Here is a 22,984-nt window from a genome sequence, read left to right on the forward strand (position 1 = left end):
TGAGCATGCAGCTCAGGACACCAAGTCCTCACCGTATTCTCCTTGAACTAAGGTCACACAGACCTCGTCCAATCACTCGTGGTAAGTCTTCAAGCGACTTCCAAACCTTCACAGACTCGGTCACTCGGCGATCCACAATTCCTCTTGGATGCTCTAGACCATGACGCCTAACCGTCTGGAATAAGCACAGTCTTCAAAGGTAACAAGCATCGGATCCACGCATGATCAATCTCTTTAGTGATGCTCAATCACTTTGGGGTTTGTAGGTGTTTGGGTTTGGGATTTTCCTCACTCGATGATTTTTGCTCAAAGTCCTCGGAGGATGGGTTGCTCTCAAATGACAAGTGTCAGTTTCTCTCGGAGCAGCCAACCAGCAAGTGGTTGTAGGGGGCGGCTATTTATAGCCTAGGGAGCAGCCCGACATGATAAGACATAAATGCCCTTGTCTGATATGACCGTTAGGTGGATAAGATATTTTGGGACACCTGACGCGCAACACAGCAATGGTCGGAAATTTGACTCTCAAATTCCTCAGGGCTATCATGTTCCTCACTGTGTAGGCAATCCGCACTGGCGAATTCCTAACTCCTCAGTCAGAACAAATTCCTCAGCGACCAGAAGAACTTCGTCTCTGTCACTGAAGAAAGTGACTGAACTGTATGAGATTTCCAAAGGCTTCACTCGAAGGGTTTGGTAGGTGTAGGATTTTGAGTTGAGCATCACATGGAAATTTTTCCTTAGTATTTCCTCGACCCCCTTTAACAGTACAGTGTTTCCTATGACTCAAGAAAGAGAAAAAAACTATGAAAACGAAAGTCTTCAAGCTTCACATTCCTCGCATGAATATCAAGTCTTCACGGATACACCAATTTCTTCACTTTCAAAGTCTTCATGAAATTCTTCAGAAATACTAAAATCTTCAGTGGAAGATATTTATTTTTAGGGGTCGACTTTTCCTGTAAATATCAAACTCCTCATAGACTTATAGACCTATGTACACTCATAAACACATTAGTCCCTTAACCTATATGTCTTCAATACACCAAAATCACTAAGGGGCACTAGATGCACTTACAATCTCCCCCTTTTTGGTGATTGATGACAATATAGGTTAAGTTTTCAACGGGGATAAACATATGAAGTGTAAGTACTGATATTGAGGAATTTGATTGCAAGATATAGAAGAACTCCCCCAGAAGATGTGCATAGTGAGGAATTTGCTTTTGAAGCAATGGACACTTGAAGAGTTAAATCATGGAGATCTCCCCCTATATCTTGTAATTCATACACGCATTTGACATATAATATGAAGAATTTTGAAATGCATGATGAAATATGGTGCCTGATGAAATTCATCATGCGTGCAATAATATTAATGAGGAACAAGCATGCAGAATAATGCATCAAGAGTATCAGAGCACAATTCATCAAAAGTATCAGAGCACCATCGGGTTTAAGATTACAACTCGATCCAATAAAGTTTCAGAAGAACTAGAGTTGTAACTTAGCAAAACAACGCCCATATAATAGACCCGCTTGAAGACTAACTCAATTTTCTCCCCCTTTGTCATCGAATGACCAAAAGGTTCGAATCTAAGGACTAACGCCCCTAAAGAATATCAAGTTGATGGAGGAGCGCCAGCGTTGTCGGGGTCGGTTGTCGTAGTAGGGCCTGCCGCAGTGTCGTCCAAGTCTTCATTTTCATCAGTCTCGCGCGATGAAGAATAGGTGCTGGCCATCGAGGAAGGAACCTTGACCTTCTTGAATTTCTTCGGTGGAGGTGCAGACCAGTCAAATTCTTCCTTGAGACCCATGTTCTTCAGATCTGCAGCGGTTGAAGGTTTCATGGAGGTAGTAGTGGTTTTTCTTCACAGCATTTTGTGTTGATGTCATGTTGTGAAGAATTGAACCAAACTGACGCTTGACCCATTTATGATTGCGATCAACCTTCTGATGAAGACTGAGGAGTAACTCACGATCAGTCATCACCCTGGGTGCTGTGGCTTGAGGAATTTGCTTGGCAGAGGTGTTGGAGTCATGTGTGGCAGAGTCATCATTGGTGGAGTAGGATGCAGCCTTGCGAAATTGACCATCCAATGGACGAATGCCTTCATCTATCACAGCAGTTGCCTTGCCTTTGTCATCAGCTGAGGAATATGTCCATTTGAGGACTTCAATTGGAGGCAAGTAGCTGCCATGGTTTAGAGTATCAGCCTTGTAATTGAGTGAAGACCTTGTCTTGATGAATTTCATAATCCATGGTGCATAAGGCTTCAGCTCAAATGGTGACATAGAAATATTCGCCAGAGTCCTCATGAAGAAATCATGGAAGTTGACGGGAACCCCATGAATGATATTGAAAAGCATATTCTTCATGATGCCAATGACTTCTTCATCATTTGAGTCGTGGCCTTTGATAGGACTCATTGTCTTCGTCAAAATGCGATAGACAGTCCGAGGCACATATAGTAATTCCTTGACGAGGAATTTGGTTCGAGGAGCCTGCCCTGGCTTCGAAGGCTTCATCAAAACTTGCATGTAATGATTTGAAAGCTCAGGTTCACTGTAGATGGAACGTGCACCATCAAGGTGAGGACTGAGTGGTAAGACACAAAGCAATTCAGTAGCTGGTGCCTTGTAGTGAGTATTTTCAGACATCCAGTCCAGTACCCATGAATTCACATCTTCAGAATTTCCTGTGATGTGCAGCATCACAAAGAATTGAAGAATGAGTTCTTCATTCCAGTCACAGATGTCAGTGCAGAAATTTAGCAATCCAGCATCGTGAAGAACAATGAGGACTGGCTCGAAGCACGGCAGAGACTCCATGTCCACATGAGGAATATGTTCATGATCAAAGACTTTGTCTTTGTTGAACAGTACTGAGGAATAGAAATTGACTTGACTAGCAGTCCAGAAATGCCTCTTCCTTATGCGAGCAGAGTCATAGGGGTTGTAATCAGTGAAGAACACATGTTCGCTAAAGAAATCTTGAGCCTTGAACTTTTGCTTCTTTGGGAATGGATCCTTTGGCTTGGGCAGAGGAGTGTCAGTGAGTTGCATCACAACCTCAGGAATCACAATCTCAGTTTCTTCAGGCTGAGGAATTCCTGGTTCCTCTTCAGTGGCAGTCTGCGTGTTCAAAGGATCAGCAACAGCAGTTTCTTCAGCACTAGCGGCTGGAATGTCTTCATGCACAGACGAGGTGGGATGAGTTTCTTGAGAGCCCATTTGAACAGTTGGTGCAGGGGACTGAGGTATTTGTTGTAATGGGGTGAAGAGTGGAGAATTGGGGTGCTGACTTTCCCAAAAGTCATAATTCATCACGGCGTTGTGCAACCAATGTCCATGTCTTCATCTTCAATTTCTTCAACGCCAGCCTCTTCAGCTGTGAACTGAGGCATTTGCGAGGAAGCAACAGGTGTTGAAGGGATTGCATCCACTTCAATTTCTTCATCAATCTGCTCTGACGAAGCACCAGAATGATTTTTTCTTCATCAGATCCGCTTGGGATCACATATTCTTCTCCATAAAGAACAAGGTCCTTTGATGGCATGGTGGAAATTGGAACAACATCAATTGGATTTTCAATCGAGCTTGTCAGAGGCTTCATCTTCTTCGGAGCTGAAGATTCTGAAGCAGTTGATGCTTTCCTTTTCTTCACTGCAGCTCGCTCTGTAGCCTTGTGTCGGGGAATCTGATCCACGAACACCTATGGGGCCGGCGGACCGGGCCCCTTTCGGTTCGGCGGGGGGCGGAGAGCGCACGAAGAGTAGATCGAGGGGAAGAACACGAGCAGTTTACCCAGCTTCGGAGCTCTCCGGGGAGATAATACTCCTACTGCTGCTTGTCTGATTGTATTTTGTTCTTGCTCGAGAGAACTAAGTGTTTTTCTGGCTTCCGAATGAGTCCAACCCCCTCTACGTTGCGCATGGGCCTCCTTTTATATACTCAAGGGGTCACCGACAGGTGGCAATGCAGAGAAGGGTAAAAATGGAAAAGAAGTTGTGGTTGGTACACCTACTTGCACAGTGTATCCTACCTAACCCTGACGGCAGGGGACAAGGGCATTGAATGCCTGTCTGTGTCGCCCAAACAGTGCAGAAAGGGACCGTCAGGGACGCCACCGTTCGCCACGATGGCGATCTTGTCAGCGTCACATGCTACCGCGCACCGCTGGCTGCACAGCCTCCTGCCACGTGCGCCTGGAGGAGCCCCGGGGCGACACGTTGGTGCATGCGCTGGAGCGTGGGTACAGGGTGGTTACTTGCCGTGGCAAGCGCCTTGCCGCGGTCGTCGTCTTGTCACACCCAGAAGCTTGCCGCTCACCAGGCCTTGAGATGCCTTGGTTGGTCTTCTCGGCAAGCTCCTCTTGCCGGGGTCTTGTTGCCCTGCCGGGACGCGTGGCGCATCGTGGCAATTTCCTTGGGATGCCTTGGTTGGCCTTCCCGGCAAGCTCCTCTTGCCGGGGCCTTGTCTCCTTGGCTTGAATACTTGTTCTTGAATGGCTCCAAAGGAACCACGGAGGACCGTGGCGGTCATCCGGCAAGCCTTGCCGCGGGGTGCTGCTACTGCCCGTGCACAAGTTCGGGATACTAGGGTACCCCTATTCTAGTACACCGACAGGAGCCCCCGGGCCTGGGCCACACACGGTGCCGAGCGCTGTTCGGCCAGGCCCAAAACAGGGCACGGGCACGCGTGGCCCGGGTAACGCCGAATCTTACTCCGTATCCACCGCGCCCTCCACGAACGGCACGCGTTGAATGCGGCATCGTGGGAGAGATCGTGGGTGGTTTCTTTATTCGGAAGGGCGAAATGTCCGCCCCTCCCTCTTTATAAGCAGGGGAAGCAGGGGCAGTTTCCCCACTTCGCCGGTTGCTACTCCATTCTCAAAAATCTCCGCCGCTCCCCTCCTTCTCCCCGAAGCCGAAGGAGAGCAGCGCTCCGCCCTCCATTGCCACCAACATCACCAAAGCCGCCAACTTCCTCCACCACATCCGCCATGGCTCCAAAAGCCGACAAGGGGGAGGGTGTGAAGTCGGCCGAGGCGCAGCGGCTCGCGGCGCTGCGGAAGGAGCGGGCCCTCTTCTCCCCTCAACTCGGTGCAAAGGAGCTGAGGGAGTACTACTACCTCTTCTGGTCGATGGAGACGCGAGCGCATCCGCGCACGAGGGTACTCCCGGCCACCGCTTCGAGACTGGCTCCGAACGGGTACCCCTTTTTCGCGCTGTTCTTCTACTGCGGGCTCTTCCCGCCTTTCTCTGAATTCTTTTGCGACATCATGAACACCTACGGGTTCCGCCTCCTTGACTTCACCCCCAATGCCGTTCTGACCATGGCAGTTTTCGCACATCTGTGCGAAAACTTTGTCGGAGTCCACCCAAACGTAGCCCTTTTCCGCCACTTCTTCATGCCTCGAGTCGAGAGAGGAGAGCCTCTTGCCGGCGGGATCGCTTGGATCTCGAGAGTCGGCAAGAAGGAAGCATATCTGGAGGGTGAGCTCCGCAGCAAGTGGGAGGAGTGGAGAGCAGATTGGTGCTGGATCGTCGAGGAGGACCCGCAGCCATTCACTGTTGTGCGCCAAGCCCCAATAGTACGTGGCAATGATTGGAGCAACGTGGCCCCAGAAGATGACAGGCTAAAGATTGCTGTCACCCGCATCGTTCGCCTTAGGCTTGCCGGTCTCACTGTAGGCGCTGTAGGCGCAGATTTCCTTCGCCGCCGTATCGCCCCCCTGCAGGAGAGGGGGAGACCCACCTGGGAGTTCAAGAACTCGGCAGATATCATGAGGCTGCACCCGGGCCTCAATTTCAACTTCACGGTCTTGGAATTGGACGCGATGCTTCTGGAGCTGTTCAAGCACGACCCTCAGCACCCATTTATGTTGCCGCGGAATGTCGTTCCGCTATGCAACAATTCTTCATTGACCGCATCCGCGCGATGATGCCGTTGTGTGACTCTCACGGAATCGCCCCAACTTGGCAAGAACCTGCGGATGACGTCGTGCGGGCGTTCTTCGACGACTTGGTAGAAGTGCTGGTCCGCGCTGACGAACAGAAGAGCCTCACCCGCGACACCACCGATGCGGAGATGCAGGGCATCGCCACCAGGCTGGAAGAGGCGGCAGCAGCTGCTGCCGCGGGCGTGTTCGGGTTCATCGTGGAGGAGGCAGAGGCAGCAGAGGCGGCAAGCCTTGCCGAGCACGAGGAGTTTCCGGCAAGGAAGATCTTGCCGGTCCTGAAGCTGAGCCGAGCGAGCCCGGCGAGGAAGAGCCCGAACCTTCAGACAGCTTGCCGCAGGCGAAGCCCCCGGCCCCGCCAAGAAGGCGTCTCCGCAAGGCCGCAGACGTAGCGGGGCGGCAGATGGGTCAATAGCCGCCGAGCCGCGAGACACGCTCTACCGCGGCAAGCACCGGTGCCGCGGGAGCGCCTCACGCCGCCGCGGCAACTGGAGCGGGGTCTTCCCGGTCCGCCACCACTACTCCTGCCAAGCGGGCGAGGGAGCCTACTCCTCCGCCTCGCCGCACCGGAGGCGAGCCGGACTTCGATCTCTCCGCGCTCAACTCCGACGACGAAGAAGAAGAGTAAGATCCCCTTGTTGTCCTCGTAGTTCTTCAACCTTGTTATCTTGTTGCTTTCGTCTTGTATCTGACTTGCTTCGATCTGAATCCATTCCTTTTCAGGACGCTGGCCCAGAGAGCAGCGAAGAGAGCCAAGGCCCCGGTGATTGTCATCGAAGATGATCCCACCGTGTCAGCAGGGGGTGTGTCTGAGACCACCTTGACGGACCCGACAACTACTCCCCAAAGCAGCCCCCAGCGCAGCCCCTAGCGTAAGTTTATAGTTAATTTCCTGCTGTCAGGTGCGCACGGGTGCTCTTTTCTCTACTGATATCTTGTCTGTTGGATTTGTGTAGGAGCAGAACAGCCTCATCAGGAATGCCCGGAAGCTCCTCCCGAAGTGCCATCTGCTTCGACTACGCCGCCAAGGGAGGAGTCCCCGGCAAGGGAGCGCTCTCCGGCAAGGGAGAACTCTCCGGCAAGGGGCAGTTCTCCGGCAAGGGACAGCGCCAGCGATCCTCCGGTGGTTGAGACCACGACTGCAGATCCAAGTACAGGTAACCCTTTTGCCTGAAAAACTCCCCTTGGGTTCTTCTTCTTCTGATTTTCTTCTTGTATATTTGCTTGACTTCTCTCCCCTCTTCGGTCGTCAGATCCACCCGCCACGGAGCCGATGGAAACCGAGGCCGCCGGCGAGGATGACGCGCGCGGCAACGACGATGACGCCGCCGCCACCGAAGAAGAGGCCGGTGCTGATGATCCCGCCGGTGAAGAGGCCGCCAAGGCTGCCGCCGCAGAAGCGGGCGAGGGATCCGGCGATCGCACTGACGGCCCCAAGGCCGCAGGAGCGCCAGGCGCTGCGCCGACCGCTGATCCCTCCGCCGACGCTGCAGCGCCAGGCTCCGAAGAGCCCCAGCCCGGCGCATACTTGAAGGCCGGCGACGGTATCTTCATCAAACTCCCCTGGGCGTCAAGCTCCAGGGCGCCGGTCAAGGGTGAAATCCTGGACGGAGAGGTGCTCGCCTCTGCTGGGCTGACGGTGGTCAACACGCCAAGCAGCAGCAGCGACGAGCCTGAGGAGGAGAGGCTGCTGCGGAAGCTGACGTCACTTTACCGCACCCGCCAAGCCAAACTGGCGTCCCGAGAGGCGCTTGTTGCGAAGGCGGGGGTTGATATTGAGAAGCGCGCGGAGGACCTCCGAGGCCTCAGGCAGGAAGCTCTCCGGTCCTTGGCGGACGAGCGGGAGCAACTTCTCGAGGAGCGGAAAGCCTTCCTCCTCGAGAAGGCTGAAGCTGAAGAGAAGCAACGGCTTGTCGCCGAAAACTTATTCGCGCAGGAAGGAGAGTTGGTGCAGCGCAAGGTGAACCTTGACAGCCACGAGGAGGAACTTGCTACGCGGGAGCAAGCAATTGGCGGGGCTGTCAAGGAAGCGAGGGATGCTGCCGAAGCTGCCGAGGCCGCCAAGAAGGAGCTGGAGACGAAGGTAGCGCAGCTGGAGGCTGATCTCAGGGCGAGTGGCGAGGAGCTTGCCGCTCTCAAGCGTGAGCGCGAGAAGGATGCCGCCGCTCATGGTGAACTACAGGGCCTTCTCGCAGAGAGGAGCAAGGAGCTCAGCGCCGCCAAGGATTCCAACGCGGACCTCGAGTTGAAGCTGGCCACCTTGACTCAGACGCTGGACGGCGCCAGGGAGCGGGAGGTGGCCTTGTCGGAGAAGATCAAGGCCGACGAGGCGCTGCTGGCGAATGCTGCCGCCGCCCATGACGCCTTCAGGGAGACTGTGGAGCACTGGACTGAGGGTCTGGTGAATATTGCCGCCGCCATCGACGGGGAGCTGGCACAGCTGGGGATGGAGGATCTCGGGTACTCCTCCGACGAGCACCTCCAACCCAGCGCCAAGCTCAGCCTGTTCTTCAAGGGCGTGGCGATGGCACTCCAGCGACTCCGGGAGAAGATCCCAAAGCAGCTGGCCGACGAGTCATGCAGGATCTGCGCGGGGGTTCTTCAGAAGGTGCTGGTGAAGGTGGCCTTCCCAATCCAGGCCTCAACCTCACCAACGTCCTCAAATCCTTGCCGCCGGATGCTGATCTGGATGCGCTCAAGGCCCTTGTCGCACCCATTGTGGACAAGGTGAGCGAGATTAAGAGGGTTGAGGGCGATCGCGTAGATTAGGCCACCCGTTTCCTTTTTCTCTTTGTCGCTGCTGGTTATGTCACGAGAACAATCTATTAGAGCTGCAACAAACTATATTGTAATATAACTTTATTTTGGGTAGAGATTGTTATGTTATTTCCTTTACTTGCTCCCTTCCTTTGTATGTTTTTACCCTATGCTTTTAGGGAACTTGATGGCGCAGGTACCTTTGCCGCGAGCGCTGAGTGCGGGACATCAGCAGCCTGCTGGCGGTGCCGCTTCCGACAAGAAACCTTGTCGCAACAAGTCGCAGCTCACTTAAGTTGTTGAGCGGACTCGAAACAAAGTAAGGGCGCAACTAGCTACGAGTTGGTTCCTCCGCGCACAGGTTTTCCATACAAAGCACGGTCGTTCAAGGAAGATAACTTTAAAATTTAAAAACTGATTGCTCAAACTTTGGCAACTTAGCTTTTCTGTCGTTTGCTTTCCGGTAAGGCGAAAACTTGCTTGAACGACGCCTGATCCACACCATTATCTTCTCCTTCCCCCCGGGAAACTTGTGGGCGAGGGAACCTTCCTTTTCCTTTTTGAGAAAAAGAAAGAAGAGAAAATAAAGGCATGGGGCCTTATAGCTCGTTATTGCTTACCGGGGGTAGGTGCTGCACAAAGTGTCAGATAACGCATGCAAATATAAAGTAAAAAGCATGAAATTGACAAGATGTGCGGAGCACATGAGCTTTACTTATGCACGGGATCTGCGCCCGGCTTTGTACAAAGGATTACATGCAACATCGGCAAGACTTGTACAAAAGGTGGTTGCCGGAACGGGTTCCGGCAACCACGCCCTACAGGTAAAACTTACGAAGATGCTCAATGTTCCAGGAGTTGCTCACTGGTACGCCATCTTCGGTCTCAAGGCGGACAGCGCCAGGCCTAGTGACTCGTTTCACCCGATAAGGGCCTTCCCACTTCGGCGTAAACTTGTTGGAATTCTTGGCGGACTGAACGCGCCGAAGAACAAGGTCGCCTTCCTCGAAGCTTCTGGCTTTAACTTTGCGGCTATGGTAGCGGCGCAACGCTTGCTGGTATCAAGCAACTCGTATAGCAGCCTGAAGACGATCCTCCTCAAGGAACAGCGCGTCATCTTGTCGCAACTGCTCTTGCTCAAGCTCATCATAAGCGAGCACTCGAGGCGACCCGTATACGAGTTCTGTGGGGAGAACTGCCTCTGCTCCATAGACTAGAGCGAAAGGTGTCTGGCCAGTGGCTCGATTTGGCGTCGTCCTGATCGACCAAAGAACCACCGGCAGCTCCTCAATCCAGTTCTTTCCGCACTTGTGCAGCCTGTCGAAAGTTCTGGTCTTGAGCCCGCGCAGCACTTCAGCATTTGCCCTCTCCGCTTGACCGTTGCTTCCCGGATGAGAAACAGAAGCGAAGCAGACCTTGGCGCCAAGATCTTGGATGTATTGCATGAAGGTGCGGCTCGTAAATTGCGTGCCGTTGTCAGTGATGATCCTGTTAGGGATCTCGAAACGGCAAACAATCGACCTGAAGAACTTGACTGCTGACTGTGCTGTCACCTTCCTCACTGGTTCCACTTCCGGCCACTTTGTGAACTTGTCGATTACAACGTACAAGTACTCAAAGCCCCCGACAACTCGGGGAAAGGGGCCGAGGATGTCGAGCCCCCAGACCGAAAATGGCCAGGATAAAGGGATCGTCTGGAGAGCTTGAGCTGGCTGGTGTATCTTCTTGGAATGGAACTGGCACGCTTCACACTTGGTTACTTGTGAAGTTGCATCCTGGAGGACTGTCGGCCAAAAGAAACCTTGCCGGAATGCCTTGCCGGCAAGTGCTCTTGCGCCAATGTGGTGACCACATATGCTTCCATGTATCTCTGCCAACAGCTTCTGTCCTTCTTCCCGGTGAATACACTTCAATTTCACATCGTTGTGTCTTCTTCTGTACAGTGTGTCGTCGACAAACTGGTACATACTTGACTGCCGGGCTACTCTTTCCACTTCTTCTTGTTCTTCGGGAAGTTCTCCTGTCTGAAGGAAATGGACAATCTGCTGTGCCCATGCTGGAGCTTGCGGCTCGACAACAAGGACTAAAGGCACATCTGCTGCTGCGGGAACATCCGCTTCTACGGCAAGAACCTGTGGCTCCGCTGGAGCTTGATGTTCCCCGGCAAGCTTGCCGGAGCAAAACTTATCGGGAGCGTCTGCTTCAACGGAACAAACCCTAAGGCTTGTCGGAGCAGACTGCTCCTCAGCATGCTTGGCGCTGATTTTGGGGACCTTCTTGGCGGTGGCTTCGGGGAGCTCTGCCGGAAAGTAGTCACCAGAAATCATCTTCCTCTTCTTGCTCTGTCCAGTTGATGGCGTTACGGATGGTTGAGTTAGCTTGAGCACAAAGATCCCTGGTTCCACAGGTAACTTCAATGCGGCGCACTTTGACAGGCCATCGGCAATGTCGTTCTGAGTTCTTGGAACATGTTCCTTCTGTAGGCCGTCAAAGTGGTCTTCTAGCTTTCTCACTTCATCAACATAAGCTTCCATCAACGGACTCTGGTAATTCTTGTTCACTTGACGGATGACAAGCTGTGAGTCACCCCTGACAATGAGCTTCTTGATCCGAAGGTCCGCTGCGATCCTGAGACCGGCAAGCAATCCTTCATACTCTGCAGTATTGTTTGTTGCTTGCTCCTTGGGAAAGTGCATCTGGTCTACGTACTTGAGAGGCTCTCCGGTGGGTGCAACAAGTAGCACGCCAGCACCGGCACCTTGCAGCAAGAAGGCACCATCAAAGTACATCAACCACTCTTTGCTTGCTTCCTTGACGGGGATGCTCATTTCTGGAATTTCTTCATCTGGTGTTGGCGTCCACTTTGCTATGAACTCTGCCAATGCTCTGCTTTGGATAGTTGAAGTGCTCTCAAACTTGAGGCCAAAGCTTGACAGCTCTAATTCCCACTCGACAATCCTGCCTGTTGCTTCTGGATTTTGCAGTATACTCTTCAACGGAAAGCGAGTGACAACTGTGATCTCATGTGCTTGGAAGTAATGGCGCAGCTTTCTCGAGGCCATGAGAAGGCCGAAAAGCAATTTCTGCACACCAGAGTACCTTGACCTAGCCCCCTGCAGAAGGGAACTGACAAAGTAAACTGGGCGCTGCACCATTCCCGTCTGCACCTTCTCATGCTCCTGCGCAGATCCATCCTTGTCGGGACCAGAGCTTGCCGGTGAAGTCCTCTGCTTGTCGCCGGATGTATCTGCCGTGGTTGCTGGCTCATCATTCGCCTCCCTCTCCGCTACTAACGCAGCACTAACCACTTGATTGGTTGCCGCTATATATAGCAGCAACTTCTCTTGTGGCTTAGGTGCGACAAGTGTTGGAGTGGAGGACAGGTATCTCTTCAAGTCCTGCAGCGCAGCCTCCGCTTCCGGTGTCCATTTCATTGGACCTGCCTTTTTCAATATTTTGAAAAATGGCAGGGCGCGCTTAGCAGACCTAGAGATAAACCTGCTGAGAGCAGCTACGCAACCGGCAAGTCTTCGTACATCCTTGACGCGCTTCGGCGCTTCAATCTGCTCAATGGCCTTGATCTTGTCGGGATTGGCTTCAATTCCCCGTTGAGACACAAAGAACCCGAGAAGCTTGCCGGAGGGGACTCCAAACACGCACTTCTCGGGGTTAAGCTTGAGGTTGATCTTGCATAGATTCGCAAAGGTTTCGTCTAAATCTTGAATTAGGGTCGCCTTGTCCTTGCTCTTGACCACTATGTCATCCATGTAGGCTTCCACATTTCTGTGCATTTGCGGTTCAAAAGCGTCATGGACTACCCTTGCAAATGTTGAACCAGCATTCTTCAAACCGAAAGGCATCTGTACGAAATAGTATGTGCCACATGGGGTAATGAATGCGGTCTTCTCCTCATCTTCTTCTGCCATGAAGATATGATGATATCCTGAGTATGCATCAAGAAATGAAAGGAAGTCACATCCGGCCGTGGAGTCAACAATCTGGTCAATGCGCGGCAAGGGAAATGGGTCTTTGGGGCAAGCTTTATTAACATCGGTAAAGTCAATACACAGCCTCCATTTTCTGTTTGCCTTGCGCACGACTACAGGATTGGCCAACCACGTAGGATGGAGCACTCCTCTAACAAGGCCTGTTGCTTCCAATTTCTGGATCTCTTCTGCAATGAATTCTTGGCGCTCCAATGCCTGTTTCCTGACTTTCTGCTTGACGGGCCACGCATGAGGACAGACGGCAAGATGGTGCTCGATTACTTTCCTGGGAACACCGGGGATGTCAGACGGTTGCCATGCAAACACGTCGATGTTCGCCCGCAGGAAAGCAACGAGAGCGCTTTCCTATTTAGGGTCGAGAGTGGCACTGATGGTGAAGGTACCACCCGTGCCGTCCTCCTTGGCGGACACCTTCTTGGTCTCTGGTGGAGCTGCCATTGTCTTCTTACACTTGCCGGTGGAGCTCGATGGTGCGTCCTTGATGGTAGCGTAGCACTCCGAAGAGGTGCGCTTGCTGGAGTGGGCATCAGAGCTCTTGCCGGACTTGGTCTTCTTCTTCCCCCCGGGAGCTTCAGCGGCAAGTGAGTTGCGATCTGTTGCGGCTGCTGCTTCCCGGTAGATCTTGTCGGCGCAGATAAGGGCATCCTTCTTGTCGCCAGGGACAGAGATGACACTTATCGGGCCTGGCATCTTCAGTATGTTGTATGCATAATGAGAGGCTGCCATGAACTTGGCGAGTGCTGGTCGGCCAAGTATCCCATTGTAAGGCAATGGAAAGTCAGCAACGTCAAAAGTGACCCTCTCAGTCCTGAAGTTTAACTCGCTGCCAAATGTTACCGGCAACGTGATCTTTCCCTTCGGCTTGCTCCTTCCCGGATTGATTCCTTGAAATGTGCCGGTCTATTCGAGCTCGCCATCAGGGATCTGAAGCTTCTGGAGTACCGCGGAGGAGATCAGGTTCAAGCCAGCCCCGCCATCGACTAGCATCTTAGTGACCTTGAGGTTGCGGATAGTTGGCGAAACCAACATTGGCAAGCACCCGACCGCAGTTATGCGATCTGGGTGGTCCTCAATATCAAAGATGATAGGCGTGCTGGACCATTTCAGAGGCTTGCGTGAATCGACGGGTGGTTCTGCTGCATTGACTTCCCGCACCCACTGCTTGAGCTGGCGGTGTGAAGTATGAAGAGAAGCACCACCATCAACGCACAGGACCTCTATGGCTTTCTGGAACTCCTGCTCGTCGGTATCATCTTCATCCATATCTTCATTGTCGTCGTCCTCTTCATCCTTGTCGCGGCCGCGGGGAGGTCTGTCTCCTTGCCGCTGCTTGGCCTTGCCGCGGCGTCCTCCTCGGCCGGGACGCTTCTTGCCAGCTCCTCTAGCACCTTCCTGGGCTTTCTCCTTGTCGCGCTGCTCGTATTCAGCCTTTTGCTGCTCAACAAGCTGCTCGACCTTCTTGCAGCTCTGGAGGTCATGGCCCTTGGTGCGGTGGATCTTGCAGTATTGCTTGTTGGTGTTGTCCTGCTTGTCGGCGACCGCCACAGCTGCGGCAACCTCCTTGCCGGAGCTACCAGCTTCGGCTTTCTTGCCGGACTGCTCAACAACTAGCACATCTTTGCCTTTCTTCTTCCTGTTGTTCCGCCGCTGGTTCTTTCTTGCTAGGGCAGTGTCCTCACTATCAGACCCTCCTGCTCCTGTGTTCTCTCCGGAGAGTTTCCTCCCTTCCTCAGCACGTGCACACTTGTCGGCCAGGGCATATAGCTCACTGACGTCTCTAATCTTGCACATCACCATCTCCTCCCGCATCCTGCGGTTCCGCATCTTCTGATGGAACGCGCTAATTACCGCGGCAGGGTGGACATCTGGGATGTTGTGCTATACGCGGCTGAATCTCTGAATGTACTTGCGCAGGGGCTCTCCTTCCTTCTGGGAGAGCTGATGAAGATCGCTCTCTTGGCCATGAGGCTTGTGGCCGCCTGTAAAGGCGCCGACAAACTGATGGCACAGATCAGCCCAGGAGGATATGGAGTTGTCCGGCAAGTGCATGAGCCAGGATCTGACATTGGGCTTGAGCACCAGCGGGAAGTAGTTGGCAAGGATCTTGTCGTCCCGTCCTCCGGCAGCATGCACCGCGATGGTGTATATGCTGAGGAACTCCGAGGGATGCGTCTTGCTGTCGTACTTCTCTGGTACATCTGGCTTGAAATTCTTCGTGCTAGGCCACTGGACTTGCCGCAGCTCACGAGTGAACGCTGGGCAACCTACCACGTACGGCAAGTCGCCTGGTTCCCCTGGCGCATGCATGTCAACAGAGGGCCCAGCGCGCTTGTCGGATTGACGTCGCGCTTCTCTTCCCGTGGCGCATGCGAGTACGAGCGTCTTCTTGTTGTCGTTCGTGAAGAACTTGGCGCTGATCGCGACGAGCTCGTGGATCCGATGACGCAGTGGAGTCGCTCTCGAGGTGGATCCGACGAGTCAGCGATCTTGGCCTTCGGGGTGGAGAGTGCATGGTGGTTGCACCCCCACCGGTTTCGTCGCCACCGGCTCGTGCCTGGCAGTCCTGCCGCGGCTGCGATGCAGTTGGCTGCCGTGGAGTGTCGCCGTTGGCAAAGCCGATGAGACTTCGAATGGTGGCCCTCCATTGGTCGATCTTGTCTTCCGCTGGAGGGTAATCCAGGAGCAGTTGAGCTCGCGCCAAAGCTTCTGCTAGAGTAGTGGGTGGCAGTGGCGAACGGTGCGAGGAGCGGGATATGCTCGGACTTCTAACTACGTTAGAAGGAGCAGTATCCCGTCCAGGCGACCGTGTCTCCCTTGTGCCAGCATGTTGGCATGCATGCTGGTCTTGAGCACCTCGAGATCCACCAGCTTGATCTTGTCCCAATGAACGTATGGTACTGCGAATACCATGACGCTGTCGGTCCCGCACCTCCTGAGATGGGCGCGGTACATGTACGGACGCCGAGGTCTGTGCAGCCTTGTCCTTGGACCTGGCAGCATCATGAGCTTCCTCGTCGATGTCCGTTCTTCCGCCGGCGCCTACTCCACCACCCGTTTGCTCCGGCGGTGGTGGAAGTGACGTGGACGGAGCAGCTGCCGCCGAAGTCTTCTTCTTCGGTAGCATGTCGAAGAAGAAAATGAAGATCTAGCTCGTGTGAACGCCGGATCAGGTTCACGCAATCTCGACTGCCCCCTACCTGGCGCACCAAAGATGTCGGGGAATCTGATCCACGAACACCTATGGGGCCGGCGGACCGGGCCCCTTTCGGTTCGGCGGGGGGCGGAGAGCACACGAAGAGCAGATCGAGGCGAAGCACACGAGCAGTTTACCCAGCTTCGGATCTCTCCGGGGAGATAATACTCCTACTGCTGCTTGTCTGATTGTATTGTGTTCTTGCTCGAGAGAACTAAGTGTTTTTCTGGCTTCCGAATGAGTCCAACCCCCTCTACGTTGCACATGGGCCTCCTTTTATATGCTCAAGGGGTCACCGACAGGTGGCAATGCAGAGAAGGGTAAAAATGGAAAAGAAGTTGTAGTTGGTACACCTACTTGCACAGTGTATCCTACCTAACCCTGACGGCAGGGGACAAGGGCATTGAATGCCCGTCTGTGTCGCCCAAACAGTGCAGAAAGGGACCGTCAGGGACGCCACCGTTCGCCACGATGGCGATCTTGTCAGCATCGCATGCCACCGCGCACCGCTGGCTGCACAGCCTCCTGCCATGCGTGCCTGGAGGAGCCCCGGGGCGACACGCTGGTGGATGCGCTGGAGCGTGGGTACAGGGTGGTTACTTGCCGCGGCAAGCGCCTTGCCGCGGTCGTCGTCTTGTCGCACCCGGAAGCTTGCCGCTCACCAGGCGTTGAGATGCCTTGGTTGGTCTTCCCGGCAAGCTCCTCTTGCCGGGGTCTTGTTGCCTTGCCGGGACGCGTGGCGCGTCGCGGCAAGTTCCTTGGGATGCCTTGGTTGGCCTTCCCGGCAAGCTCCTCTTGCCGGGGCCTTGCCTCCTTGGCTTGAATACTTTGTTCTTGAATGGCTCCAAAGGAACCACGGAGGACTGTGGCGGTCATCCGGCAAGCCTTGCCGTGGGGTGCTGCTACTGCCCGTGCACAAGTTCGGGATACTAGGGTACCCCTATTCTAGAACACCGACACCTTGGTCTACCTCACATCTGATGCAGATGGAAGGGTAGGAGTTGGAGTAGGCGCAGGAGGAGCTGAGGAATCTGGTTGATTTTCTTCAGGCGCAACAGTTGCAGTTGCCCTGACCTCTTCAGTTTCTACAGGAGCACCACTAGTGGATGCCCTGGCAATTTCTTCAGTAGCTGGAATGGAGTCATCAGCCTTGGAACTAGCATTTTCATCAGCAGCCTGAAAGTCATCAGCGGTGCTGGCATGTTCTTCAGTTGGCTGAGCAGATGCTTCAGCTTGAGGAATCTCGCATTCCAATTGGTGAACTTCTCAGTCAGTTTCACAAACCTGACTTTGGCTCCGTGCCAATCAGCATAGTAAGCACTGAAATCGTCGCTGAGGGCTTTGATTTCAGACTGGATCTGAAGGAGTTCATCAGTTGTCATTTTGACAACGTTTTTCCTCAGGAACTTCTCCTTTCTAAAATGAGCCTTCTTGATCTGCCTGGCCTTCTGAAATTTCCATTTCTCTTCAGTGATGAAATGGGTCAGCATGTGACTTTGACCAGGAGTCAGATTGAAATCAGGCATAGGAGTGTTTGGATCCTTGTGCCAGAGATCAATGTAATCAAGGATCGCCCTTGGATCCAAAAGCAGTGGCACATTTGTGCCTTTGGTTCTAGCGGCCCTTTCTTGTCGGTCTCTGCTGATTTTTGCAAGGTCATCATCACCAGGTTCATCGTCAGATGGCACTTGGAAGGCAACCTGTTTCTTCTTCGGACTAGGCCGAGGACCTCGACCAGCCGTTGCCTTTGTCTTTAGCAAAGTGGGGCCTGATGAAGATTTTGGTGTAGCTGAGGAACTCGCTGAGGCACCAGAGGCAATAGAGATGCCTGTAGTCCTTTGGCACGTGGCCAGATGTACAAGTGTTGAGGACTTTGCCGGAGCAGGTGAGGACTTTGGAGGAGGAGCAGAGGACTTTGGAGGAGTAGGAGCAGCATGAGGAACTGGCCGTGAGGGCTTTGAAGAATCTGGCCGTGAGGGCATTGCTGAGGAACTTGGCCGTGAGGGCATAGTTGGTGAAGCACTTGGCTTGTGAGCGGGCTTCTTTGCCATTGATTTTCTTGGCCTGACAGAGGCCTCAGTGGTAGCAGCAGCAACAGAGTCTTCATTGAATTTCCTCACTGCTTCTTTGGCTTGTCTCGCCAACTTAGCTTGGCGTTTGGCCCATTCTTCAGAAAAATCCTCACCACGCTTGATGCTGGTGGGGTCAGCTTCTTGGCCAGGTGCCAATGGATCTCTTGGGCATGGAGGATTTAGTGTGAATTTCTTCATATACTTCGGAGTTACATATCTGTACTCCCTCCATTCTCTTGCCCATCTCCTTTCAATCTTCTGTATGCGCACCTTGCGCTGATTTTTATTTACCTTTCCGAACTTAGCCTCATCAGGTGTGCAATAGTCAGCATAGATGGCCTCAGGTATTTCAAAAGCAGTCATGACCTCAGGCTTCTTTCCTCCTTTCTGCGGCTTCTTACCGTCTACCATATTATTCAGATGAGGAATTTGAACAATTGAATTCTCTGAAGAAGTATGCAACTTTTCTTCGAGGAACGCTGCAAATGAGTTAAGTTGGTGAGAACCTAGTGATTCAGCAGCGGACATGAGTACCTGTGAACAGAGTATAGTTGTGAGGAATTTGGAGAGGTCATATGCGTTCTCGGAAGGTTTTTCAAAAAGAATAAGTTTGAGGAATTTGACCAGGTGAACCTTGAAGAATTTCACTAAGCGTTCTTTGTCTTAGGTTCCAGAGTTGTATAGATCGAAGATCCACACAATTGAGGAATCTTGAAGAAATGATGCTTAGAGAAACGAATCAAGAACAGTTGACTAGTGAGGTGTTTTGCATGTGAGGATTTGAAGAATAAAACACCTTTGAAGATTTTGTTGTGAAATTTCGAATCAAAAGAGGGTAGTAAAAGTAACTTTTAATTACCCTAGATGAAGAACACGACGAACTGTGAAGTAGAACAATGAAGTTCGTCTGTGTAGATCTTCTACGCCCTAACTCGGCGGAGGAAGACGGCTACGGCGGCGGCGGAGTGAAGATTTCTGCGGTCGGCGCGAGTACGACGGCGACGAGGTTGAGGAAGTGAAGCTCTTCCTCACCGACAACGATGGAGTAGCGGCGGCGCTAGGGTTTGAGAAGCTCGAGAGAGAGAGAGAGAGAGGTCGAGCGGAGTAAAGGAAGTGAGGAAGGGGAGAGGGGTATTTATAGTCACAGTGAAAAACTGTTTGCCCGAAGATTTAGGACGAACATGCGCCTGACCCTTCTCATCCGTTTGACTTGTGTCACCCACGTACAGAGAAGTGGAGATCGTGGGTGAATAGATAAGTCTATCGTGGGATATGGGACGGTTTGAGCAGTAAAATCAAAAATTTGGATAAGATACGTTTTAAGTTCCGTTCGCAATTTCTTCAGCTGACAAGGACACAGTGAAGATTTTGAACGAGTTTCAAATAGAACGCACATGAAGAATTTGTGAATAGATTGGGTTGAGTATAGCATAGAGGGGGAAGGGTTCGATCACATTCACTTAGCAGAAAATGCAACTTGAAGAAATAGCCATAAATGAATGCTGTATAGGACATAAATTCATATATATATATAGTCAATGAAGAAAAATGACGGGAACAGTAGATTTTGCAAAGTTGAAGAATTTGAAAAACTGAAGAATTTCAAAACTGAGGAATTTCAAAAATGAAGATTTTCAACTTTGGTGGTGGCGTGACCCACCGTATAAGAATGATGATTTCAGACACCGCGTACAATTGTCGTAGGGTTCTGAGAATCAAATTCTTCGTTAATTTCTTCACACTTAGAGTGTTATTCTTCATTGATTGAAGAAAAACGTTTCTTCATGTGTTGCACATCGAAGTCATCAATTTTGCATAAGTGTTAGGATGAGTGTCGTTTTTCAAAGAACATTCGAAGATTCTAGGATATTTAGCTCACACCGCAACTTGCTAAATCTCTTCTCATCCAAGGGCTTTGTGAAGATATCGGCTAGCTGTTCTTCAGTCTTCACGTGCTCGATGGAGATGTCGCCCTTCAACACATGATCATGAAGAAAATGATGGCGAATCTGAATGTGCTTTGTCTTCGAGTGCTGAACTGGGTTGTGAGCAATCTTGATTGCACTCTCATTGTCACAGAGGAGAGGCGCATTCTTCACGTTGATGCCATAGTCCTTGAGGGTTTGCTTCATCCATAGCAGTTGAGCACAGCAAGAACCAGCAGCAATGTACTTAGCCTCTGTAGTAGACAGTGATACGCAGTTCTGTTTCTTCGAGGACCAACAGACCAAAGATCGTCCGAGGAAATGACAAGTACCAGATGTTGACTTGCAGTCCACACGATCACCAGCATAGTCAGAGACAAAGTATCCAATGAGATCAAAAGTAGAGCCCTTAGGGTACCATAATCCTAGTGTTGGTGTGTGAGCTAGATATCGAAGAATATGCTTCACAGCCTTATGGTGTGATTCCTTCGGTGCAGCTTGAAATCGGGCACACATGCAAACACTAAGCATTATATCTGGCCTAGATGCACATAAGTACAATAAAGAACCAATCATGGAGCGGTATACCTTGTGGTCGAAGTCAATACCATTTTCATCAGTGCATAGATGGCCATTTGTGGGCATAGGAATTTTGACGCCTTTGCAATCTTGCATGCCGAATTTCCTCAGAACATCCTTGAGGTAGTTCTCCTGAGATATGAATATGCCATTGTGCTGTTGACGAATTTGAAGACCTAAAAAGAATTTCAACTCTCCCATCATAGACATTTGATATTCTTCACTCATCATATAGGCAAATTCATCACTATAACGTTGGTCAGTACAGCCAAAGATAATATCATCAACGTATATTTGGCACACAAATAGTTCACCATCATAAGATTTAGTAAAGAGAGTAGGGTCGAGTGAACTGGGTGTGAAGCCATTCTTCATGAAGAATTCCTTCAAAGTTTCATACCACGCCTGAGGGGTTTGCTTGAAGCCATACAGGGCCTTGTTGAGTCTGAAGACTTTGTCAGGATTCTTTGGATCTTCAAAACCTGGGGGTTGAGCAACATATACTTCTTCCTCAAGCTTACCATTGAGGAATGCACTTTTCACATCCATTTGATATAAAGAGATATTATGATGGTTAGCATAAGCAAGTAATATGCGAATAGCCTCAAGTCTAGCAACAGGTGCAAAAGTTTCATCGAAATCAATTCCTTCAACCTGTGTGTAGCCTTGAGCTACAAGTCGTGCCTTATTCCTCACCACAAGGCCATTTTCATCTTGCTTGTTGTGGTAGATCCACTTTGTGCCAATGATATTATGCTTGCGAGGATCTGGACGTTTGACCAGTTCCCAGACATTGTTTAGCTCGAACTGATGTAATTCTTCTTGCATGGCCTGAATCCACTCAGGCTCCAGAAATGCTTCATCTACCTTAGTGGGCTATGTGATAGAGACAAAAGCATAGTGCCCACAAAAGTTAGATAAATGTGAAGCTTTTGAGCGTGTGAGAGGACCTGGCGCTCGAATTTCATCGATGATATTTTCAAATTGCGCTTCTTTTGCAATGCGAGGATGAGCTGGTTGTTGTTGAGGAATTTGATCAGCATTTTCTTCAGCACCATTTTCTTCAGTGTTTTCATCAGGTGCACCAACTCGATTTTCTTCACGTTCTGGAATGAATTCTTCAGTAGATTCTTCGGTAGGAATAACATCCTCAGTAGCCTTGAACTTGATAGAATCCTCAGGTGCTGGTTCATCTATCACAGAAGGTAGGTGCTCTCTTTGCGAGCCATTAGTTTCATCAAACCGCACATCTACAGTTTCAACAACCTTGTGAAGAACATTGTTGAAGACTCTGTAGGTGTGCGAGTCCTTTCCGTCACCAAGCATAAAACCTTCATGTGCTTTCGGTGCAAATTTGGAATTGTGATGAGGATCTCTAATCCAACATTTAGCACCGAAGACTTTGAAGTAACTCACATTGGGTTTCTTGTCAGTGAGGAGTTCATAGGCAGTCTTCTTGAAGAATTTGTGAAGATATACCCGATTGATGACGTGGCACGCAATATCAATTGCCTCAATCCAGAAACAATGAGGCGTCTTGTATTCATCAAGCATAGTGCGAGCCATTTTAGCGAGGGTTCTGTTCTTGCGCTCAACAACGCCATTCTGCTGAGGAGTATAAGGAGCGGATACCTCATGACTAATACCAAGTTCATCAAGATAGCCATCAAGATCGGTATTCTTGAACTCAGTCCCATTGTCAGTTCTGATGTGCTTGATCTTCACACCAAAGTTGGTTGAAGCCCTCGAGAAAAATCGTTTGAAGATTTCCTGCACTTCATGTTTGTAAGTAACAATGTGTACCCATGTGTAACGAGAATAGTCATCAACAATAACAAAGCCATATAGAGATGCATCATTTGAAACAGCAGAATAATGATTAGGACCAAAGAGATCCATGTGAAGCAATTCGAATGGACGAGTAGTGGTCATGATAGTCTTCGCGGGATGCTTGGCCTTTGTCATCTTTCCAGCTTCACAAGCTCCGCATAAGTGATCCTTGAGGAATTTGACATTCTCAATGCCAATGACATGCTTCTTCTTCGCAAGCGTGTTCAGATTCCTCATGCCAGCGTGACCAAGTTGTCGATGCCATAGCCAGCCTTCTGAAGCTTTTGCCAGTAAGCACATGGCTCATTGTGGTCCTATAGAGAAATCAACAATATACAGATCTCCTCTCCTAAAGCCTTCGAAGACTTTGGAATGGTCAGCTTCCATGATCACAACACAATGGTATCTTCCAAAGACAACAACCATATCGAGATCACAAAGCATTGAGACAGACATGAGGTTGTATCCTAAGGACTCGACAAGCATGACTTTGTCCATGTGTCGATCCTTTGAGATCACAACCTTACCTAGACCCAATACCTGACTTTTGCCTTTGTCAGCGAAGATGATGTGCTTCAAACGTGACGGTGATAAGGGAGCATCCATCAATACGTTCTTGTCACCAGTCATGTGATTTGTACATCCACTATCGAGGACCCACT

Source organism: Triticum dicoccoides, chromosome 6B (genome assembly GCF_002162155.2).
Source record: "Triticum dicoccoides isolate Atlit2015 ecotype Zavitan chromosome 6B, WEW_v2.0, whole genome shotgun sequence".
In the NCBI taxonomy this organism is placed as follows: domain Eukaryota; kingdom Viridiplantae; phylum Streptophyta; class Magnoliopsida; order Poales; family Poaceae; genus Triticum; species Triticum dicoccoides.